This window comes from Heterocephalus glaber, unplaced genomic scaffold (assembly GCF_053883595.1).
Source record: "Heterocephalus glaber isolate CG9 unplaced genomic scaffold, H.glaber_assembly_v1.0 deba00001442, whole genome shotgun sequence".
Lineage (NCBI taxonomy): Eukaryota > Metazoa > Chordata > Mammalia > Rodentia > Bathyergidae > Heterocephalus > Heterocephalus glaber.
The window spans coordinates 13795992-13816555 of record NW_028258296.1 but is presented as its reverse complement, the minus strand read 5'-3'; the positions used below and the strand labels follow the sequence as shown (position 1 = coordinate 13816555).

The following is a 20564-nucleotide window of genomic DNA, read 5'->3' as shown; positions in this document are numbered from 1 at the left end:
CTTCCGGCTAGGCAGCCTTCTCTCCCGGGTCCAACACTCCCAAGTCATTTGTGCCACCCCTGCCTTTCTCTTGCTTGGGAGGAACCCGCCTCCTTTCCCACAGGGAACACGGAGACCTCTCCCAGTGAGGTGGAGCTCCCTGAGTTCTCACAGCGGTCTGCCGCTCTATCCACCTCAGGAGAAATCCTTCAGTTAGCCCTTGACAAGCTCAAGGACCCAAGTTCGATCCCCGGTACCAATAATAATAATAATAACCTACATTTAGCCCTTGAGCTCATCCCTCCACTCCTGAAGGATCTGTTTTGTTTCGGTTTTGTTTTTTATGGGTTTTTTAGTCAGGGTCTCACTGTGTAGCCCAGGCTGGCCTCAAACTCACGAAGATCCTCCTACCTCAGCCTCCCAGGTTCTGGGATCACAGGCATGCACCACCATGCCCCGAAAGATCTCTATTTTTAAACGACCTATTATTGACTCTTCTTCCGTCCCACTTGGTGCCACAGATGGTTAACATTATTCTGCTATTTTCAAGTCCTCTACCCTCACCCGTTCCCTCTGGCTCCCCCCCCACACAAACACAACAAAGCAAGTCTTGCGTTATGAGCTTGCACTTCCTCACCTCTTTGCTTTTGGACTCCACATGATTAGATTTTGCCCTGGCACTCTACTGAAATTGTGCTTGCCGTGGACAATGCCTCTTTTTTTCTTTTCTTTTTTTATTTGCCATACAGGGGATGAACTCAGGGCCTTTGCACTGAGCTACGGCCTCAGCCCTTTTTTATTTTGAGACAGGGTCTCACTAAGTTGCTAAATTGCCCGGGCTAAGATTGAATTTGCAATCCTCCTGTCTCAGCCTCCCAGAGTGGTAGGATTATAGGTATTCACCACCATGCTCGGCTTAAACAGTACCTCTTAATCCCCAAATATAACTAACTTCTCAGTCTTTATCTAACTTGAACTCCTAGGTGTGCCTGACCGCAATGACTATTTCGTTTTTGAATTTTTTCCCTCTTTTGGCTTCCTTACCCTTACTCCACACACCTTCACTCCCCGTGACTCTCCAGGAGGTGTGGTCACCAAGGCCACTTCCCTGGCTGTCTCTTCTCAGGCCACGTGTTCTCTCTGAATGATGCATCGAGGCATCGTCTGTCTTGGCTTTGCCTACACTATTGGTCACAGATGGACAGCTCCATCCAAAGGGAAGGGAGTGTTGTACAGGAAGCTCAAACTGAGACCCAGCAAGCCTGACCTGTCCCTTTCTCCTGAATGGATGCTGTTTGCTGTCTGTGTTCGGGCAGAAGTGGGCGAACCCTGCGCACTCAGGGGCCAGGTCCGATGCCCCTGGGTCGCCACACCCACCTTCTTCCTTTCCCCCCTCGCTCCCATCAGTTCGGTCCTCAAATACATGTTTCTTGGTTCAGGTTAGCAGATATCCTGGGGGAGGAGAGAAGAGTCTGTGAATTCTTTAGGAGAACTTTAAAATTTATGTTTGGTGTTTCTGTGACAGCAAAAGAACACTGCAAACATTCTGATTCGTGCAAAGGAGCGAGTCTGACGCTGCCCAGGGTCTCGGGCTTGAGTTTGACGTGGAGCTGTGATTGCTACTGCACCAAATGGAATTACCTTGTCTTGGGCTAATGAGAGAGTAAAGAAAAATCTATGGAAATGGCGCATTCTGGTCTAGTGAAAGATTTGTGTAAATAAAGAGCTCAGAGCGAGGCGGGAGTGGTTGGTGTTACCAGGTTTTGGGGTGCTGGGGACTCTGTTTAGAGATTCTTCTAGGTCCTCGTCCTGAACAAAGATTGGACAAAATAAGTGTGATTATTTTGATTTTGACATTTATTAAAGGTAGGAAAAGAAACATCCTCTGCAGAGTGTGGACCAATTAAATGTAGACACAGTAGGGCCCTCTACAGGCTGAGAGCCAAGAGCTTCATGGCGGCCATATTTGTATCCTCCATTCCTCAGGCTGAGGTCAGATCTAGGCTGTCCTATCCAAAAGCCGCTTGAGTTCTCGAGATAAGAATTGAAGATAGCACTTTCTGATTGGTTCCAGGTGCAGGGCTTGGGTGCATGTCTCCTGGATCTCTGTGATTGACAGGCCCTGCCCTCATCTCCTGGCTCAGTGACATATGCCTGTATTCCCAGCTACTTTGGAGGCTCAGACAGAAGGATGGCAAGTTTGAAGCTAGTCAGGGGTCAGGTTAGCAAGATCATGTCTCAAAATAAAAAGGGTTTGGAGTGTAACTCAGTGGCAAAGCATTTTCCCAGCATCTGTAATGCTCAAGATTCCATCTCTAACACCAAACAACAACAAAACCTCAGAGAAGTTTGGTTAAAAAAAAGTAGGAAGAAAAGTGACATCATAAGGTACATGACAGGTACATTACCAATGTATGGGAATATATGAGGGGATACAGGAGGATGTAAAATTAAGAAAAATCTCCAGAATGCTTTTGAGCTGTGTCAAAATATCAAAAGAAAATGGTGAAACTATTAGCAAGAGTGGTAATTTTGGCTTTTGTATTCTTTGAAATCTTTTAAATTTCTAAGTCTTATTTTTTCCTTGCCTAGCAAGTGAAAGTGTTCCACAAGACCTACAGCAAGTTCACCTTTGATGTAATACTTTACTGAAAGAATCAACTGCATGGAGAGATCGCAGGAGGAGATAAATGGTTCACCAAAATTAAGGTATGTAGTGATGGTTTAATAAAGGGATTGGGGGGCTGGGGATTTAGCTCAGTGGTTATGCCGCCTGCCTCAAAAGTGGAAGGTCCGAAGTTCAATCCATGGTACCCAAAAAAAAAAAATCATCTGGGGAAATAAATACCTTGGCCAATTATTATCCATATCCCCAGGCAGAAGAGGTTCCTGCTCCGTCCTCCTTCAGTCTCACAGAGTCCCAGATGGTGAGTCCACAGGGCAGGAGTCCACATGGTCCCCAGCCTGCTCCTGGACTCTGCATAGCTTTCCCAGGCACCAGGCAGCCAGCACTCCTGTGCCAGCCTTCAGTGCAAAGTGGAGAGAGAGGTTCACAAGACATAGCAGTGTAGGAAAAGAAAGGGCTCATTGCAGGCCTCTGGAGACACGTTTCTTCCCATGTCCCTGAATTCCAGGCTAGAACTCTGATGAGTCAGAGAACTCTAAATGTGAAATCAGGCCACATGTGCTGGTGCCCACGCATGGTGGTGCACACCTGTAATCCCAGCACTCGAGAGGCTGAAGCAGCAGGATTGCCATGAGTTCAAGTCCAGCCTGAGCTAGAGATCCTGTCTCAAAAAACACAAAAACAAACAAAAAACCAGTTCTTTACAACAAAGCTTGGTATTGGCATATACCCTGACTTTTTTCATACATGGCAGGTTGTTAAATCCAGCTAGACAGTTCCTGATGGTAGAAATCAGTTCCTATTCCTCTCTGGTATCCTGTTGAGAGTCTCACATAGTGGTATATGTGTAATGGATATCACTAAATATGACAGGATAACATAAATTGACCTTCGCTACTACCTATGACAATGAATTAAATACAGTTAATCAAAAATACTGTCTAGGAGTAAAGCTCAGCAGTAGAGCACTTGCCTAGCATGCGTGAGGCCCTGGGTTCGATCCCCAGCACTGTGGCAGAGAAAAAAGTGTTAGGTCTTCCCTTTACACCTAGATTTAATAGTTCAACCCAGGGTGTCAATGTACAAGATTTCTATTCACTAGTGTTTGGTGTTTCTAATAGCATTAAACTATCAACTGTAAAATCAAATACAAGATGGTTGTTTTTAAAATTCTAAAATTAAATTAATAGTACAACCTTACACATCTGGCAAAAGCAGTATTAGCTTGTTTATAAGAAAACAGGGGGCTGGGGATTTAGCTCAGTGGTTTGGCCGCCTGCTGCACAAGCACAAAGACCCAAGTTTGATCCCCGGTACCAAAAAAAACAAAAAAAGAACGGGTAGGCCAAGTGTGGTGGCACACATCTATAATCCTGGCACTTGGGAGGCTGAGGCAGGAGGATTGCAGTGAGTTCAAGGCCAACATGAACTACATAGTGAGACCCTGCCTCAAGACAAACAAACAAGAAAAAACATAGCCATCAAATGAATCATAAGATGGATTTTTTAACACTCTTCCCAGCAAATGTCTCTGTAATTACAGTGTGTAACGTTAGGAAGACTCACACCCCTCTCTCCCCGGTCTCCCCTCAGCCCCGTATGTGTCCAGTAAGCAAATCCTCCGGAGAAATTAAGCACAAGATTCATTAAACCTGCATAGTTTTCTTGGGACTAAATATAGGGTGTGTAGAGTTTCGTGGCAACGATGAGCCACTGAAGATGGCAAACGGGGGAGGAAAGAACTCCTGGCTGACACAGAAAAAAATCATTAAAATAACTGGGAATGGGAAACTGGAAAACAGAGAGAGAAAAGGTAGACAAAGCGCCAGTGTGAAGAATGAAGGTCACAGCCAGTAAGAACAAATGGTGCTTTCCAGGCACTGAGCCCCTGCTGCGTGTCCCGAGCAGCCCATCCGTGCAGACCGGCAGCGATGTGCTGGCCGGAAGTCCAAACTACTCTGAGCCTCCAAGGCCACAGTAAGTAAAACACTAAGGAGGCGAGAACAAATGTGAGCAATAAACTAATCTGACCATAACATAAACATGGAAAAGCTACAGGAGGCTTAGAGAGCAGCAACACTCAAAAGGCCACGTATCTTTGTTTTGCTTTCCTTTGCTTGTAATACAGAGTCTCACTATGCAGTTCAGGCTGGCCTTGAACTCACTATGTAGCCCAGGCTGGCCTCAAACTCCTGGCAATACTCCTGCCTCAGCCTCCTGTGTGCTGGGATTATAGGCTTTCATCACCACACTCAGTTAAAGGTCACATGTTCTAATCATTCAAGATCTGTAAACAAACTGAAAATAGTCATGGTATGCACACAAGGGGTGATCAGAATATACAGTGAATGTTTAAATTTTTTAAATGTATTACAGTAAAAGACATGTTACCCTTAACCCCCCTCAAAATACTTCGCCTCACTTCTAGCACACTTATGCCATTGTCCTCATCACTTTCTGAAGCAGTTCTGGAAGCCTCTTTCATGACCGGTTTTATGATAAATACAGTGAGTGCTGCTGTCAAGTGCCATCCAGCGGAAAGGCCAGCTCATGAAGACTTTGCTGTGGGCCCTCACCCACCTCATTCACTGGATCTGGCTCCTTGTGACTCCTGGCTCCTCCCCAAAGTCAAAATGACCATGAAAGGGAAATGCTTTGAATGGACTCAAGACAGCATGGCATCTGTGATAGCACAACTAAAGATACTCTGGAAAGAGGACGTCCAGAACTGCTCCAGAAGGTGGCAAGAATGATGGGAGGAATGTGTTGAAAGTGATGGAGGGAATTCTGAGGGGACTGATGCCAGCGTGTCTTTTACTGTAATAAAATTTTTGAAAATTTAAACATTCATCACATTTTTCGATCACACCTTTGATGAGCCTTCGATGACTCTTTTAGAGTTGGGCAAATAATCTCCTTTATACAGGCCCAAAACAGTAGATCAAGTAAAATAAATATTTTCTATAAAAAGAATAACCTTCCAGGCCATAAGAATAACCTTCCATAGTGAGATCCTATCTCAAAACAATAAATCGATTAATTAAAAAATAAAAAGAACAACCTGCCAGGCATGGTGGCCCATAATCCCAGCACTCTGGGTGACTGAGGCAGGAACATCACAAGTAGAAGCCCATCTTGGGCAATTTAGTGAGATCTAATCTCAAAAGTAAAAAAATAGGGCCGGGGATTTATCTCAGTGGTTCCGCCACCTGCCTCGCAAGCGCAAGGACCCAAGTTCAATCCCCGGTATCCAAAACATAAAACATAAATTTTAAAAAAATTTAAAAATAGAAGTTTTTGAAAGGGCTGGGGATGTAGCTCAGTGCAAAGGTTCTGGGTTCAATCCTCGATATCAAAAAAAAAAAAGTACAACTTCTGAAAATATTTATTACAGTTATTTTAAGGTCAAGATATAGTGATGACAAAAAAGAAACAATAGTAGAGTAGAAATTTTTAAATAATTACGTGAGAGGCCAAAAATATGAAATCTGAGCTGGATTCTTATGGATTTGCTAGAAAAACTAAAACCCTGGCAACACCTGAGGGTCATTAGCTGGAGGCGAGATGATTTCCTCCACTGGTCCACTAGAAACTTGAAATAAATGCACACGACAGGCTCTCAAATATGGCCAAATATTTTTCGTTTGGTTCCATGGTTTCACTGGGAAAACTATACCAGTGTTACCCAAAAATACTCTGCTACATTTGGTAATTAATTTTAGAACACTGAATTTACCCAGTAAGTTTTTAAAAATAGAATTTGACCTAAAAACTCACCCTTATAATATAACCTCAGTAATTCAAGATAACAGAATTCAAGTTTTGCTGTCATTTTGACAGAGGCAGAACTCAAGGAGTATCTGCCAAGTACGATGAAGAGAATGCTGGCTGTGGGCAACCTGAAACTCCAAATGGAAGCTAGGTAAGCACCCTGCTTTCTACTTTTCTTTCCCAAGTCAACTAAACAAATTTAAAAGGTGAGTTTATATACTTTTTTTAAAAAGGAAAAAATCATGCCGGTGTGGTGGTGCACACCTGTATTCCCAGTACTTGGTAGGCTGAGGCAGGAGGATCACTGTGAGTTCAAAGCCAGCCTGGGCTACATAGTGAGTTCAAGGCCAGTCTGAACTACATAGCGAGACTTTATTTCCCAAAAAGTGTTGGAGGGGAGGGTCCTGTAATAAGGGAAAATTATAGGATCTGTTCAAAGATGCATCACTTCTTATACTTTCCACAATGATTATAATTTAGGTAAATTGTTCAGAATACCAAATAAAAACATGAATTTGGATTAGGAGAACTCTCTGAAGTCATCGTGTTGTTTCATAGTACTTGACTTTGATCTTGAATAATTCTTTCAGCCTCCCTTGGCTAATATTTTGTACTTAAAGGTTTTTACATCATATGGATAATATGAGGATTTGTAGATCAAGTGAGAAAGTAGCTAGCACATAGTAAATGATTAAGAAATATTAGTTATTGTGGTGGTGGATGCCTGTAATCTCAGCACTTGGGAGACTGAGGGAGGAGGATCATAAATAAGTTCAAGGCCAGTTTGGGCAACCCAATGAGGGCCTGGCTCAAAGTGAGAAATTTTTAAAAAGGGAGTGGGTATGTAGGTCAGTGTTGGAGTACTTGCCTAGCATGTGCAAGGCCCTGGATTCAATCTCCAGCACTGGAAATAAAGCGGGGAGAAGGAAGGGGGAGGGCCAGAGAGGGGAGAAAAGAAGGAAAGAGTTGGTTCTTCCTGCATAATACACATTCATATGAAAATTACATATGCCAAGATCCTGTAGTATCTTTAGAATCAAATACACGTTCTGCGCTTGGAAATGGTGTTCACATGTCATATTTCACTGTACTCTTCAACTCTGAAAACAGGCCATCTCTATTCTGGACAACAAAGGCAAGGCAGGGGGAATCACAATTTCTGGCCTGAAATTATACTACAAAGCTACTGTGATAAAAACAACATGATAAGGGTGCAAGGTCCTGAGTTTGATCACTGGTACCAAAAAACCAGCATGCTACTGGCAAAAGAACAGACCTAAGGATCAGTGGAAGACTAGAAGATGCAGAAACAACTCCAGACATACTCAGCCACCTCATCTTTGACAAAGGAGCCACACACCTTCAGTGGAAGAAAGGTAGCCTCTTTAATATATGGTGCTGAAAAAACTGGCTTTCCACATGCCAAAGATTGAAACTAGACCCATATCTTTCACCACACACTAACCTAAAAGTGAAAGTGCTAAATACTAAGACAGAAACACTAAATCTGATGGAAGAGAGAATAGGTAGAACGCTTAAGGTCTTAGGAGTAGGCAAGGACTTCATGAACAAAACCCAAACTGCATGGGAAATACTACAAAGAATCGACAACTGGGACCTCATCTTATTAAAAAGCTTTACTAAAGAGTGAAGAGAAAAAATGGAAAAAAATGTATCAGCTATTCACCAAAGGACTATTATCTAGAACATATAAAGAACTCAAAAAAATAAGACTCCCCCAATTTAAAGACCCAATCCAAAAATGGCCATCTGAAATAAAAAGACACTTCTCTGATGAAGAAGTAGAAACAGCAAATAAATATATGAAGTGGCTGGTGACTTAGCTCAGTGGTTCTGCCACCTGCCTCACAAGTGCAAGGACCCAAGTTCAATCCCAAAGTACCAAAAAAATAAATAAATGTATGAAAAAATGTTCAGTATCACTAGTCCTGAAATGCAAATCAAAACAACACGGAGATTCCATTTCACTCCAGAAAGAATGGCTGCTATCAAGAAATCAACCAAAAAAAAGAGAAATCAACCAGTAACAGCCAGGGATTTAGCTCAGTGGTTCCGCCGCCTGCCTCGAAAGCACAAGGTCCTGAATTCAATCCCCGGTACCAAAAAAACCCCACAAAATCAACCAATAACAAATGCTGGAGGGGCTGTGGGGAAAAAGGAACCCTGCTCCACTGCTGGTGGGAGTGTAGACTCATGTAACCGCTGTGGAAATCAGTGTGGAGATTTCTCAAAAAGCAAAAACTAGAGGTTCCATCTGACCCAGTTATTCCTCTTCTCGGTATCTTCCCAAAAGAATTAAAAGCATCTGGGGCCAGGGATTTAGCTCAGTGGTTCCCCCGCCTGCCTTGCAAGCACAAGGTCCTGAGTTCCATCCCCCCACCACAAAAAACAAACAACAATATGTGCACCCATGTTTATAGCAGCACAGTTTGTAATAGCTAAATCTTGGAAACAGCCCAAATGCCTGTCAATCAACAAGTGGATAAAGAAGATTTTGCTTTTTTATACAATGGAATACTACTCTGCCATAAAGAAGGACGAGCTTCAGACATTTATAGCTAAATGGATGGACCTTGAGACCTTACTCTTAAGTGAAATAAATCGGACACACTTGTTTAAATATTGCATTCTTTCTCTAGTGTGAGAAACTGAAAGTGGAAATAAGGACTGAGATAAATGGGAAGAAAGCGTTCAAATGGGGAGGGGAAAAGGGAGGAGGGAGGAAGGAAGGGACAAGAAAAAAAGTGAAAATAGAAGGAAAAAAATGGAAACAAAGCTTCTGTACATGGCGGGAAGGGGTTGGGGGGAGCATGGAAAAAAGGGGTGGGATGCACCATGCATAGGTACAGATTCACTGTGATGAGTGTTATTATTTGTATGCCTAAAATGTACCAACAAATGTTATACTATTTTTTAAAAAGGCCATCTGAACATGGTGTACAAGTTACTCACTATAAGAAATCAGGCCAAGCACAGTGATACATACCTGTGAACCCCGCACTTAGGAGGCTGAGGCAGGAGGATTGCTGCAAGTTCAGTGCCAACCTGGGCTACATAGTGAGTTCAAGGCCACCCTAGAATACATATTGAGACTCTCCTAAAAAACAAACAACAACATCAAGGGCCAGGGATGTAGCTCAGCAGTGCAACATCCGTCTGCCACGCACAAGGTCCCGAGTTCCATCCCTGGTACCAAAAATAAATAAATAATTAAAACAACAAACAACAACATCAAGATCAGGAATCAGAACAGTATATTCCAAACGTTTTGGATTCAGAAAAGTTGGTTTAAATAGTGAGTATTAGTTATAAGAAAAATGTTTAAGACACTTGCAATCCACTCATTTAAAAGTATAAGAAGAAATTTCAATAATTGATATGCTAATCACATTTTTATCTGTTTATTAAATCAGGTCCGGAAGTATAGTTACTTGGCAAATGAGTTTTTCAAGTTATAAACTGGAAAATAATCAATCTTCATAATACATTGTATTTAATGCTTCTTTAATTCAGAACATTCTACTCAAATTGTTCCACTTTATTTTGTTACAAAAACATTTTGTATTATCTGCCTCCTTGAACACTTTTCTTAAGTAAAAGTGTTTAAAAATTCCATAAAGCATTTACTATTTATTTAGCATAAATTCAACCCAACAAACACTAAAGGAAAAATTGTTTCATATCAGGACTGACCTAGATTCTGGGGGCAAAAGTCAACTTTCGCTGGCCATGGTGGCACACATTTATCATCCCAGCACTCTGGGAGGGCTGAGGCAGGAGGATTCACAAACTGAACAAGTTAGCAAATTACCAGACCCTGTCTTGATGACGTAGCTCAGTGCAAAGGCTCCAGGTTCAATTTCAGTCTTCAAGACAACCCCCCCAAAAACAGTCAACTTTCAAGAATGCCTAATCTATACAAGGCAGATTATAAACTCTAGAAGAAAATAAACAGGATGAGGAAAAGCTTGGAAACCAGGTTGTCTCACGTGTGAGCTATGCCTTAATTTTGACACAGAAGTCAAGTAAGAACTGCACAAAGAGAAAAATTGTGGTGCCTTTCTTTCCCCAGAGGTAAAACATAAATTTCATGGCTTATTTTGCAAATGTGCCTGGAGATGTTTTTGGTTTTTGTCAGCCTAGCGATTGAACCCAGGACCATCACATTGAGCTGCATTCCCAGCACTAAATCACTATGGCCCAGGCTGGGCTCGAACTTGCAATCCTCCTGCCTCAGCCTCCTAGAATGCTGGGATCACAGGTGTGCACCACCACACCCGGCTCCGCAGTTTCATTATATAAATCTGAAAAAGCAGTGTGACGGTCCAATCCCCTGTACTGCACAAAAATAAATTTTAAATTTAAAAAATTTTAATAAATTAATCTGAAAAAGCAGGTTGGTAACCAGATTATAAATGTCCATAAGTACTAGGAAGAAGTTTGGATTTATTTTTAGTAGTTTACAATAACCGATGATGTCGTTAATGCCCACAGCAGATCACCGAGCGGAAAAGGGCTGGGGATGTAGCTCAATGTGAAGGCCTTGGGTTGAATCGTCGGTACTGCAAAGAAATTTCAAAAATCAAGACAGAGTATTTAGGTATGGTATAAGACATTTAGCGCCAAACACTTATTGAAATGAGCTATTTTTCCCCCATTCCCCCATTTTATTGCTAACTTTAACTCAAGCCCTTTAGTCTCCTAACTCTGCCACATTGTTTCCTATCGGCCTCCATTCTTCTCCGCTGTTTCCCATCCACCTGCCACTCCCCTGCCTGTGAGGAACCTTAGTGTGTTATTACTTTTCTCTTGCTGAGGCAAAACACCCGACACCCAAAGTTAAAAGGGAAGGGGTTTATTTGCCTTACAGCTCATAGAGGTTTCAGTCCGTAGTCGGCTGGCTCCAAGACAGGGATGGCAAACAGGCAAGGTAGAGGAGAAACAACTTGGGGGACACGAGGCAGCAAAGGTAACAGGAGAGGTTTTAACAGTGTCTCCCTGCCCCTTTTATCTTATGCAGACTACTTAGGGTGGTAGCACTCACACCCTTAATCCTAGTGCCCTTGAGCCTAGCATTGCATCATGAATCAATTCCAGCTTCACACACTCTAGATCCAGCCTATGACCACGTGAGGCTTTGGCCGGACATCTAGACCCAAACCGTAACACTCAGTAAACTTGGACCTGTCTGTGTTATTTCCTGTTTAACATTGTTTATTTCCCGTTGCTTGTAGCAGTTGTGGCAAAGTGTGCTTCCTAGACCAGCAGCATCGGCATCATCTGCTAACTTTTATTCGTGTCGGTTCTCAGGCCCCACTGTCCACGGCTCAGCAAGCCTCCGGGCGACTCTGAGGCACACTAAGGTTTGGGACCCCCTGGCTGGTAAAATAAAACACAAACACCTTGAGAGAGTGGGCGAACACCGCTGGCCCCCACCTATTCCTCAGTCTCGCTCCCCAATCCAGTTCTATATTTAACCCTGGGGAAGTGCAGGCGTTTCCCATGCACTGCACCCTTTGCTCTCAGCACTCCAGGCAAGCACTTTCCAACATGGCAGCCTAGGAGACGCCCTGTTCGTTTTTCAAAATTTCAGCTCAAGGGTACCTGAGGTATTGTGGCAAACATAGTTCTATAGAGCCACTGACAAATCTCAATACTGTTAAATCAGTTTTTTGTCTCTGTGAAAAATACTTGAGAAAGACAATTGAAAGAAAGGAAGGTTTACTTTGGCTCACCGTTTCATTTCAGTCCATGGTTGGCTGGTTCCACAGCAGAAGTATCATGGCGGAAGGGCATGGGAGAGGAAGGCTGCTCACCTCATGGTGGCAGGAAGCAGAGGGCCAGGGAAAGACCTTGAGAAAAGATAAACCAGGCATTCCCCCCACTCCCCCATCCCCTACTTCCTCCAGCTAGGCCAGCTCCTAAATTTCCATTACTTCCAATAATGCCACCAAATTATTATTCCCTCATTATCTAATCACTTCCCCAAACTCCATCAGAACCCAAGCCTTCAACACAACACACCTTTCTGGGGAATATTTTGGATCCCAAGGCTAGTGGAAGAACTAGGGTGCATTAGTATTTTGGAGGAAGAGCATAGCCTTTCTGCCAACAACCATGGTCCCTTTGAAAACCTGCTCCGCATTCACTAATGGGTTCTGGTGGCAACCAAGCACCCCCTCGAGGGACGCCAAGTGATTCTGCAGCCACAGCTCCTCCTGGGGACTGAGTGGTACTTGGTTCAGCCAAATCTAAAGGGTGAAACACGGAATAAGGTATTTGTTGTTAAACAGAAGTGACCCAGGCCACACCAGGCCCAACTCAGGCCAAGCTGGTGAAGAAGCGGAAGCCCAGGCCTGGTCTGCTTGTTCCCTTCCAACCCCTCCATCTGCAGCTGCTAAGGCAGATAAAGGCTTAGCTGAATCAGTGAGTTCGGTGCTCAGGAGGCTGTGACCCCAAGGCCACAGAATCCCAGTCACCCCTGAGCTCGCTGGCCCTTCTGGCTTGCTGCTCATCCATTCCAACGCCTTTTCAGAGATTTAACTTAAATCCTTAGTGAGCAGCCTCACTGGGAAAAGTGATTCACTGGCCCAAGGGCTTCAGGAAGGAAAGAGGAGGAAGACTGAAAACTCAAGAGCTCCTAGTCTGTCCCGGGCTTGCTTTTCACTCCTCCTGCCACCCAGGCTTCTGCCCACTGTGGTTATCAGCACCTGCAGCTTGGGGCACTGCCCCCCACGTTGGCAGGCACCCTGCAGGCAGTGGGGGGGGGGGGGGCAGGGTCACACGCAGAGCTCAGAGCACCTCCCAGGGCTCTTCCCTCGAGAAGCCCCAGGTCTTCCCAGGACCTCTGCTCCTTCCTGCTAGATCCTGCGCTTCTCTGCTCAGCCAGAAGCTGCAGACACTCAGTCTCATCAGCTTGTTTCTAAATGTGTAATTACAATCAATGGATAAATTCTCATAGCCAAAGTCTGCAACTAGGATTCCTAATGCCTTTACAAGGGGTAATAATGTGATCAGTGAAGCCAGGATTTATTTCTGTGTTCTGAATGGGAAATAAAAGGAAGCAGACTTCTTTATAATAACCACATACAGAGCCAGGCCTGGTGCCGCATGCCTGTGATCCCAGCACTTGGGAGGCTGAGGCAGGAGGATCACTGTGAGTTCAAGGCCAGCCTGGACTCCATAGTGAGTCCTTGTCTCAAAAACAAATAAAAAATCCCCTCTTATAAGTGCTTCCTGTGTATAATAATTTACCTAACAGATCTAGTATCTTTCAAATACATTTAATCAACCAGTATCTAATTTTTTTTCTTTAAAAAGCACCTTTCAGTTTTCTGAAAACATTTTCAGATATTTTGACTTTGGGGGAAAATATATATGTCATATGTATTTATATTTATATATATGTATGTACATATACCACTTAATTCAAAAAAATTTTTTTTGGTTTTGATGAGACGGTCTCACTGTGTAGTTCAGGCTGGCCTTGAACTCACTATGTACCCCAGGCTGGCCTTGAACTCACGGTGATCCTCCTGCCTCAGCCTCCTGAGTGCTGGGATTACAGGTGTGCACCACCACACCCATTTTAAAACATTTGGATGTTTATTAGAAACACACATCTCTGTAAAATCTTCATAAAGTCTGTGGTTTGTAAATGTAATTTTTAGAAAATGTTACTAATATAGGCTTGCTAAAATAATATATAACAGACTTTGAAGAAGTTCTGAGTGCTATTGTGACAGCTGATGTGGGCTTCAAATGTACCAAATTTAATACATATCTGCTATTCTATCCATAATTACTTTATGTTGAAGAGAATAAACTTCATCTATAAATTAAAATAATAGTCTTTGTCTCATGGCCAAAAATTAGCTCTGTCTATTGCTGTTCCCATAATCAAATAATAAGTAAAAACCTTTCAGTTAATAGTTTTAATAAGAATTTAAACAAATTGACAATCATTTTAAATTTTAAACGGGCCAGGGATTTAGCTCAGTGGTTCCCCACCTGCCTCACAAGTGCAAGGACCCGAGTTCAATCCCCACTACCAAAAAAAAAGGGGGGGGGACATTTTAAACTTTAACGATTGTTACATTTATGTCCTTATAAAAATACCTAGAGAGTTTTTCAAAGTGTAGAGCTATTTCACAAATGTAGATCATCAAACATAACACGATCAGAAAAAATAGCTGGACATGGTGGTGCACACCTGTAATCCCACCACTTGGGGAAGTTGAGGCAGGAGGATCTCTGTGAGTTCAAGACCAGCCTGAACTACATAGGGAGATGCTGTTTCAAGAAAGAAAGAAAGAAAGAGAGAGAGAGAGAGATGATTGAACCAGAATAAAATGAAAACTATGAGAGTTGCTCAGGATAGGTATTGTTTTATGAAACTTTCATTTCAAGTACATAGATACATATGAAATTATCATTTTCATAGGTCAAAAAAATCAGATAATCTGGGCTGAAGATGTAGCTCAGGGTAGAACACTTTGCCTGGCACATGTGAAATGCTGACCTCAACCCCTAGAACTGAAAAAATAATCAAATATTAATTTCATATTGTCATTTTTATAGAAAAAACTGAATGTCTGCAATTTCTTATGGTTCAAACTAATACAGTATATACAATTCACACACAATGTAAACAGTAAGATGACAGTGTAAAATATATTCTTACTGCCAAAGAGTTGTAAAAAAAAAAAAAACATTGGACGTGGTGGTACACATCTATAATCCCAGCCCTCCAGGAGGCTGAAGCAGGAGGATTCCAAATTCAAGCCCATCCTGGGCAATTTAGCAATTTAGTGAGATAAAATAAAATAAAATAAAAAATGAAAATGAGGGCTCAAGATGTAGTTTAATGTAAAGGTCCTGAGTTTGATCCCCCTCCTACTGAAAAAAAAGGGGTTTAATAAAGTAAGTCAATTTTATTTTACTTTGATTTATAATAGCTTTTTAAATAAAAACCTTTATCAGTTATCATAAATTCCAATTATTTATGGAACTTTTTTTGTTTTTGTTTCTTGAGACAGAGTCTTACTATGTAGCCCAGGCTAGTCTCAAACTTGTGATCCTCCTGCCTCAGCCTCTTGAGTGCTGGGATTACAGGCATGTGGCAGAGCTGGGGATTGAACCCAGGGCCTTTGTTATGCAAACATTCTACCACTGATCCACATCCTAAGGCTTCAATTTTAATTTTTCTTTAAAAATCACTATTTTTAATTCTTATTAGAATATAATATTTTGAAGCTATGTAGGAATTAAAGATCATCTTATGAAATTTTTAATTTTACCAATGAGGAAAAGCTTCTGCCTAAGGTAACAAATATTAGTTACTGGCAAACCTGATTGCTATTACTATTTTTTCCAACAAATCACGTTGCCTTCCTTCTTAAATGGGTCATATTTTAAGTACACAGCTCTCCAGGACTGTTAGATTAGCATGCAATTTAATCATTTCAACTTAACCCTTCAAAAGTGAGCAAAAAATTATTCATAAAAAAGATATATATTGATTTTCTTTCTCCAAAGACGTTTGTTAGAACACATTATTACTAACACAGGCAGAGTAATTACATAAATATGAACAACTAAAAAATATTATATAGGACTATCACCCCTTCAAAAAGCAAATTTTTATGTTAGCATTTACTTTTTATGAGGCTCAGGTATAAGGCAGTTTGAGGAGCTCTGCAGATACACTCTGGAGTGAAACTGGTGAGGATTATTTTTAAAAGCAACCATTTGAAACCTCTGGAAATAGGGCTGGGATGAAGCACATGCTTGGCATGTGGGAGGCCCTGACACAAAAAATGAATGAATGAATGAATGAATGAATCAAAGTAGTCTCTGGAAATAGTCCCAAAGGCAAACAGCAAATGAGGAAACATTCTAGAAACTCCCTGAAATTTGATAAGAACAATGGTAGACTACAGTATCTGAACAGAGACCCATTCCACAGCTGGGCATGGTGGTGCAGGCCTGTAATCCCGCTACTCTGGCAAGCTGAGGCAGGAGGATCACCTTGAGTTCCACACCAGCCTGGGCTACATGTTGAGTTCAAGGCCAGCCTAAGGAGACCCTGTCTCAAAATGAAACAAAACAGAAATGTGAGCCCAGCCTCAGCAATTTAGTGAGACCCTCTGTCAAAATCTAAAAAAATTATAAATGAACTGGGATGTAGCTTGGTGTGAAGGCCTTGGGTTCATTGTCCAGTACCTTAAAAAAAAGAAACCTTGCATCCCTCCAACTCAGTAGGGAGCGCTCAATGCTGCCCAGGCCATGTGTCCAGCAGGGGGAATTAGAATCCAGCCAAAAGGCCAACTTCTGGACAGGGCATTCCCCTCCTGCCTACCTGTGGCTGAGTAACAGTTCTGGTGCATCTAGGAGGGCGGGAACCCCTTCTTTACCCCGTCAGTGGGACTTAGGGATTTCCAGGGCCCATGAGCCCTTGCCCTAGCCCCGGGCAGGGGTTCCATGCAGGGTGGCAGGAGGAGACTTGGGGCGCTGGGAGGAGCCTGGCTCCCGAGGTAAGTCTCAGCAAACCTCCGAATTTTCAGAATCATCCTTTCAAAGGACCCCAAAGGTGCTGTTTGTGGAGTAATTTCTGGCCCAAGCATTGCTGAAACAGCAGAACAATCAGTCAACAGTTAGTAGAGTTTAACCTGTGGGAAAGAGATGGTCTTTTAGCTCAGTGGTTCCAGCGCCTACCTCACAAGTGCAAGGTCCTGAGTTTGATCCCCGGTACCAAAAAAACCCCACTCACAACCAGGTCCCCTGTGGCATGCCCAAGTCAGCCACACCAGAGGCTTCCACAGAACAATTCAGCCCATTGCTAAAGTAAAGCTAGAAATCCCATTTGACCCAGCTATTCCCCTGTAGGTGGCTTCGGGAAAGAGTTAAAGACATCATATTACTATAATCCATGCATACCCATGTTCATAACAGCACAACTCATAATAGCTAAATCTTAGAAGCAGCATATATATATATATATATATATATATATATATAAAATCTATGGATGAATGGATAAAGAAATTGTGGTATTTACATGTAGTACAGCACTACTCTGCTATAAAGAAGGATAAACTTGACTCATGTGTGAGAAAATGGATGCACCTTGAGACCATAATATTAAGTGAAATGAATCAGACACACAAGCTTAAATATCATATGGCTTCTCTTATATGAGAAACACAAATTATATATAAAGTAAAATAAAAGATAGATAATAAGAAGTGGGGAGATACATCTTTCTCAGATGGAAAGGGGACCTAGAGATGGAGGGAGGTGGGAGGAGAGAAGGGAAGGGAATGGAAAAATAATTAAAATGTGCCACGTACTTGTATGGACTCCCACAATGAATATAAGCATTGTGTATCACAAACATGTACTAATTTTAAAAAGCAGGCTGGGCTGGAATACACACACCCTCCCCCTGACTTCCAGAGTACTGGGTTACATGGTGTGAGCAGCACCACAGGCAGCCTTGTTTGTTTGTTTTGAGACAGGGTCTCCCTGTGTAGTCCAGGCTGCCCTTGACCTCACTGTGTAGCCCAAGCTGGCCTCAAACTCACAGCAATCCTCCTGCCTTGGCCTTCTAGTTAGCCGTTATTAAAAAGTAACAAGTCACAGTTTTTTCTTCCCCTATTTTCCATCAAGAGGAATTATATGTGTGTATAACACACTTATGTATATATGAAGCCAGACAGACTATACAACATTATAAGGGCCGGGATTAGCTCAGTGGTTTCACTGCCTGCTGTGCAAGCACAAGGACCCGAGTTCGATCCCTGGTACCAAAAAAAAAAAACCATTATATGTGACTCAGTAAAAATTGTTTTTAAGATTAAGAGAAAAAGAGAACTACAGGCCAATCTCCTCAACGAGATACTGGCAAAAAGAATACAGAGGGTCATCAAGAAAATCATACCCCCTGACCAAGTCATATTTATCCCAGGGATGCAAGGATGGTTCAATATTCATAAATCAATAAATGTAATACACTATATTAACAGAGCCAAGGACAAAAACCAATGATCATCTCAATAGACGCATAAAAGGCATTTGACAAAATTCAACACCTATTCATGATAAAAATCCTACAGAAAATTGGAATAGAAGGTCTTTATCTCAACTTGATAAAGGCTATCTATGAAAAACCAACAGCCAACATCATACTTATTGGTCAAAAACTGAAAACTTTCACACTAAAATCAGAAACAAGACAAGGATGCCCACTATCACCACTCCTGTTCAATACAGTTCTGGAAACACTAGCCAAAGCAATTAGAAAAGAGAAAGAAAAGGAATAAAGATAAGAAAGGAAGAAGTTAAACTGTCATTATTTGCTGACGATATGATACTTTACATAGAAGTCCCAAAAAACTCCGCCGAAAGACTTCTACACTGAATTGACAGATTCAGTAGGGTAGCTGGATACAAAGTCAACACTCAAAAATCAATAGCCTTCTTATACACAAATAGCAGACTCATTGAGAGAGAAATTAGGGAAACAATTCCTTTCACAATAGCACCCAAAAAATGAAATATCTAGGAATCGATCCAACAAAGGAAGCAAAAGACCTCTACATTGAGAACTACAGCATTCTGAAAAAAGAGATCGAAGAGGATATAAGAAAATGGAAAAACATCCCCTGTTCCTGGGTAGGAAGAACCAATATAGTAAAAATGGCCATACTTCCAAAACTGCTATACAGATTCAAAACAATCCCGATTGAAATCCCAAAAGTATATTTCACAGAACAAGAGAAAACAATCCAAAAAATTCATTTGGAACAAGAAGAGACCTAGAATAGCAAAAGCAATTCTACACAACAGAGACATGGAAGAGGGTATCACACTCCCCAACTTGAAACTATACTATGAAGTTACTGTGTTAAGAAACAGCATGGTGGGCCAGGGATTTAGCTCATTGGTTTCACTGCCTGTTGCGCAAGTGCAAAGACCAGAGTTCGATCCCCGGTACCAAAACAAACAAACAAACAAACAAAACCCAGCATGGTAATGGCAAAAAAACAGACCTAAGGCTCAGTGGAATGCAGAAACAACTCCAGACATACTCAGCCACCTCATCTTTGACAAAGGAGCCAATCATCCTCAGTGGAAGAAAGATAGCCTATTTAACAAATGGAGTTGGAAAAACTGGATTTCAACCTGCCAAAGATTAAAACTAGACTCATACCTATCACCATGCACTAAACTAAAATTGAAGTGGATTAAAAATCTAAATATTAAAACAGAAACACTAAACTTGCTGGAAGATAAGTTAGGTAGAACTCTCAAAGACATTGGCATAGGAAAAGACTATGAACAAAACCTCAGTAGCACGGGAACTAGCACAAAGAATCAACAACTGGGATCTCATCTTATTCAAAAACTTCTGCACTGCAAGAGAAACCACCAACAGAGCTAAGAGACAACCTACAATCTGGGAAAAAACTTTTAGCAGCTGCACCTCAGACAAAGGGCTACTATCTAGAATATATAAAGAAGAAGTCAGACCCCCCAAATTTAAGGACCTGATTAAAAAATGGGCATCTGAAATGAACAGACATTTCTCAGACAAAGAAGTAAAAGCAGCAAATAAACATATGAAAAAATGTTCAACATCACTGGTCATTCGAGAGATGCAAATGAAAACAACACTAAGATTCTACCTCACCCCAGAAAGAATGGCTGCTATCAAGATATCAACCAATAACAAATGCTGACAGGATTGTGGGGAAAAAGGAACCCTTCTTCATTGTTGGTGAGAGTGCAGACTGGTGCAGCCACTGTGGAAATCAATATGGAGATACCTCAAAGAACTAGGGCTAGAGGTCCCATTTGACCCAGCTATTCCTCTGCTGGGTATCTTCCCAAAAGAATGAAAAGCATCATACCACAGTGATACATATGCACACCCATGTTTATAGTGGCATAGTTTGTAATAGCTAAAACTTGAAAGCAGCCCACTTCCCCATCAACTGGAGGCAGGATAAAGAGGATGTGGGGTTTTTTTTATAAAATAGAGTAGTATTCTCCCATAAAGAATGAGAAACTAGCTAAATGGATGCACATTGAGACCATACTCTTAAGTGAAATAAATAGGAACCACATGTATAAATGTCAAATAGTTTCTCTGGTGTGAAAAACT

The 20564-nt window shown here is 41.9% G+C and overlaps 1 long non-coding RNA gene across 1 annotated transcript; it reads left to right on the top strand.

Annotated features, from left to right (window-relative positions):
• The first annotated feature begins 107 nt into the window (after positions 1 to 107).
• On the top strand, positions 108 to 9429 carry LOC110348375 (uncharacterized). The gene is made up of 3 exons (XR_002393580.2): positions 108 to 2688; positions 6446 to 6527; positions 7487 to 9429. It is a non-coding gene; the product is annotated as an uncharacterized LOC110348375 (long non-coding RNA).
• Positions 9430 to 20564: the final 11135 nt, after the last annotated feature.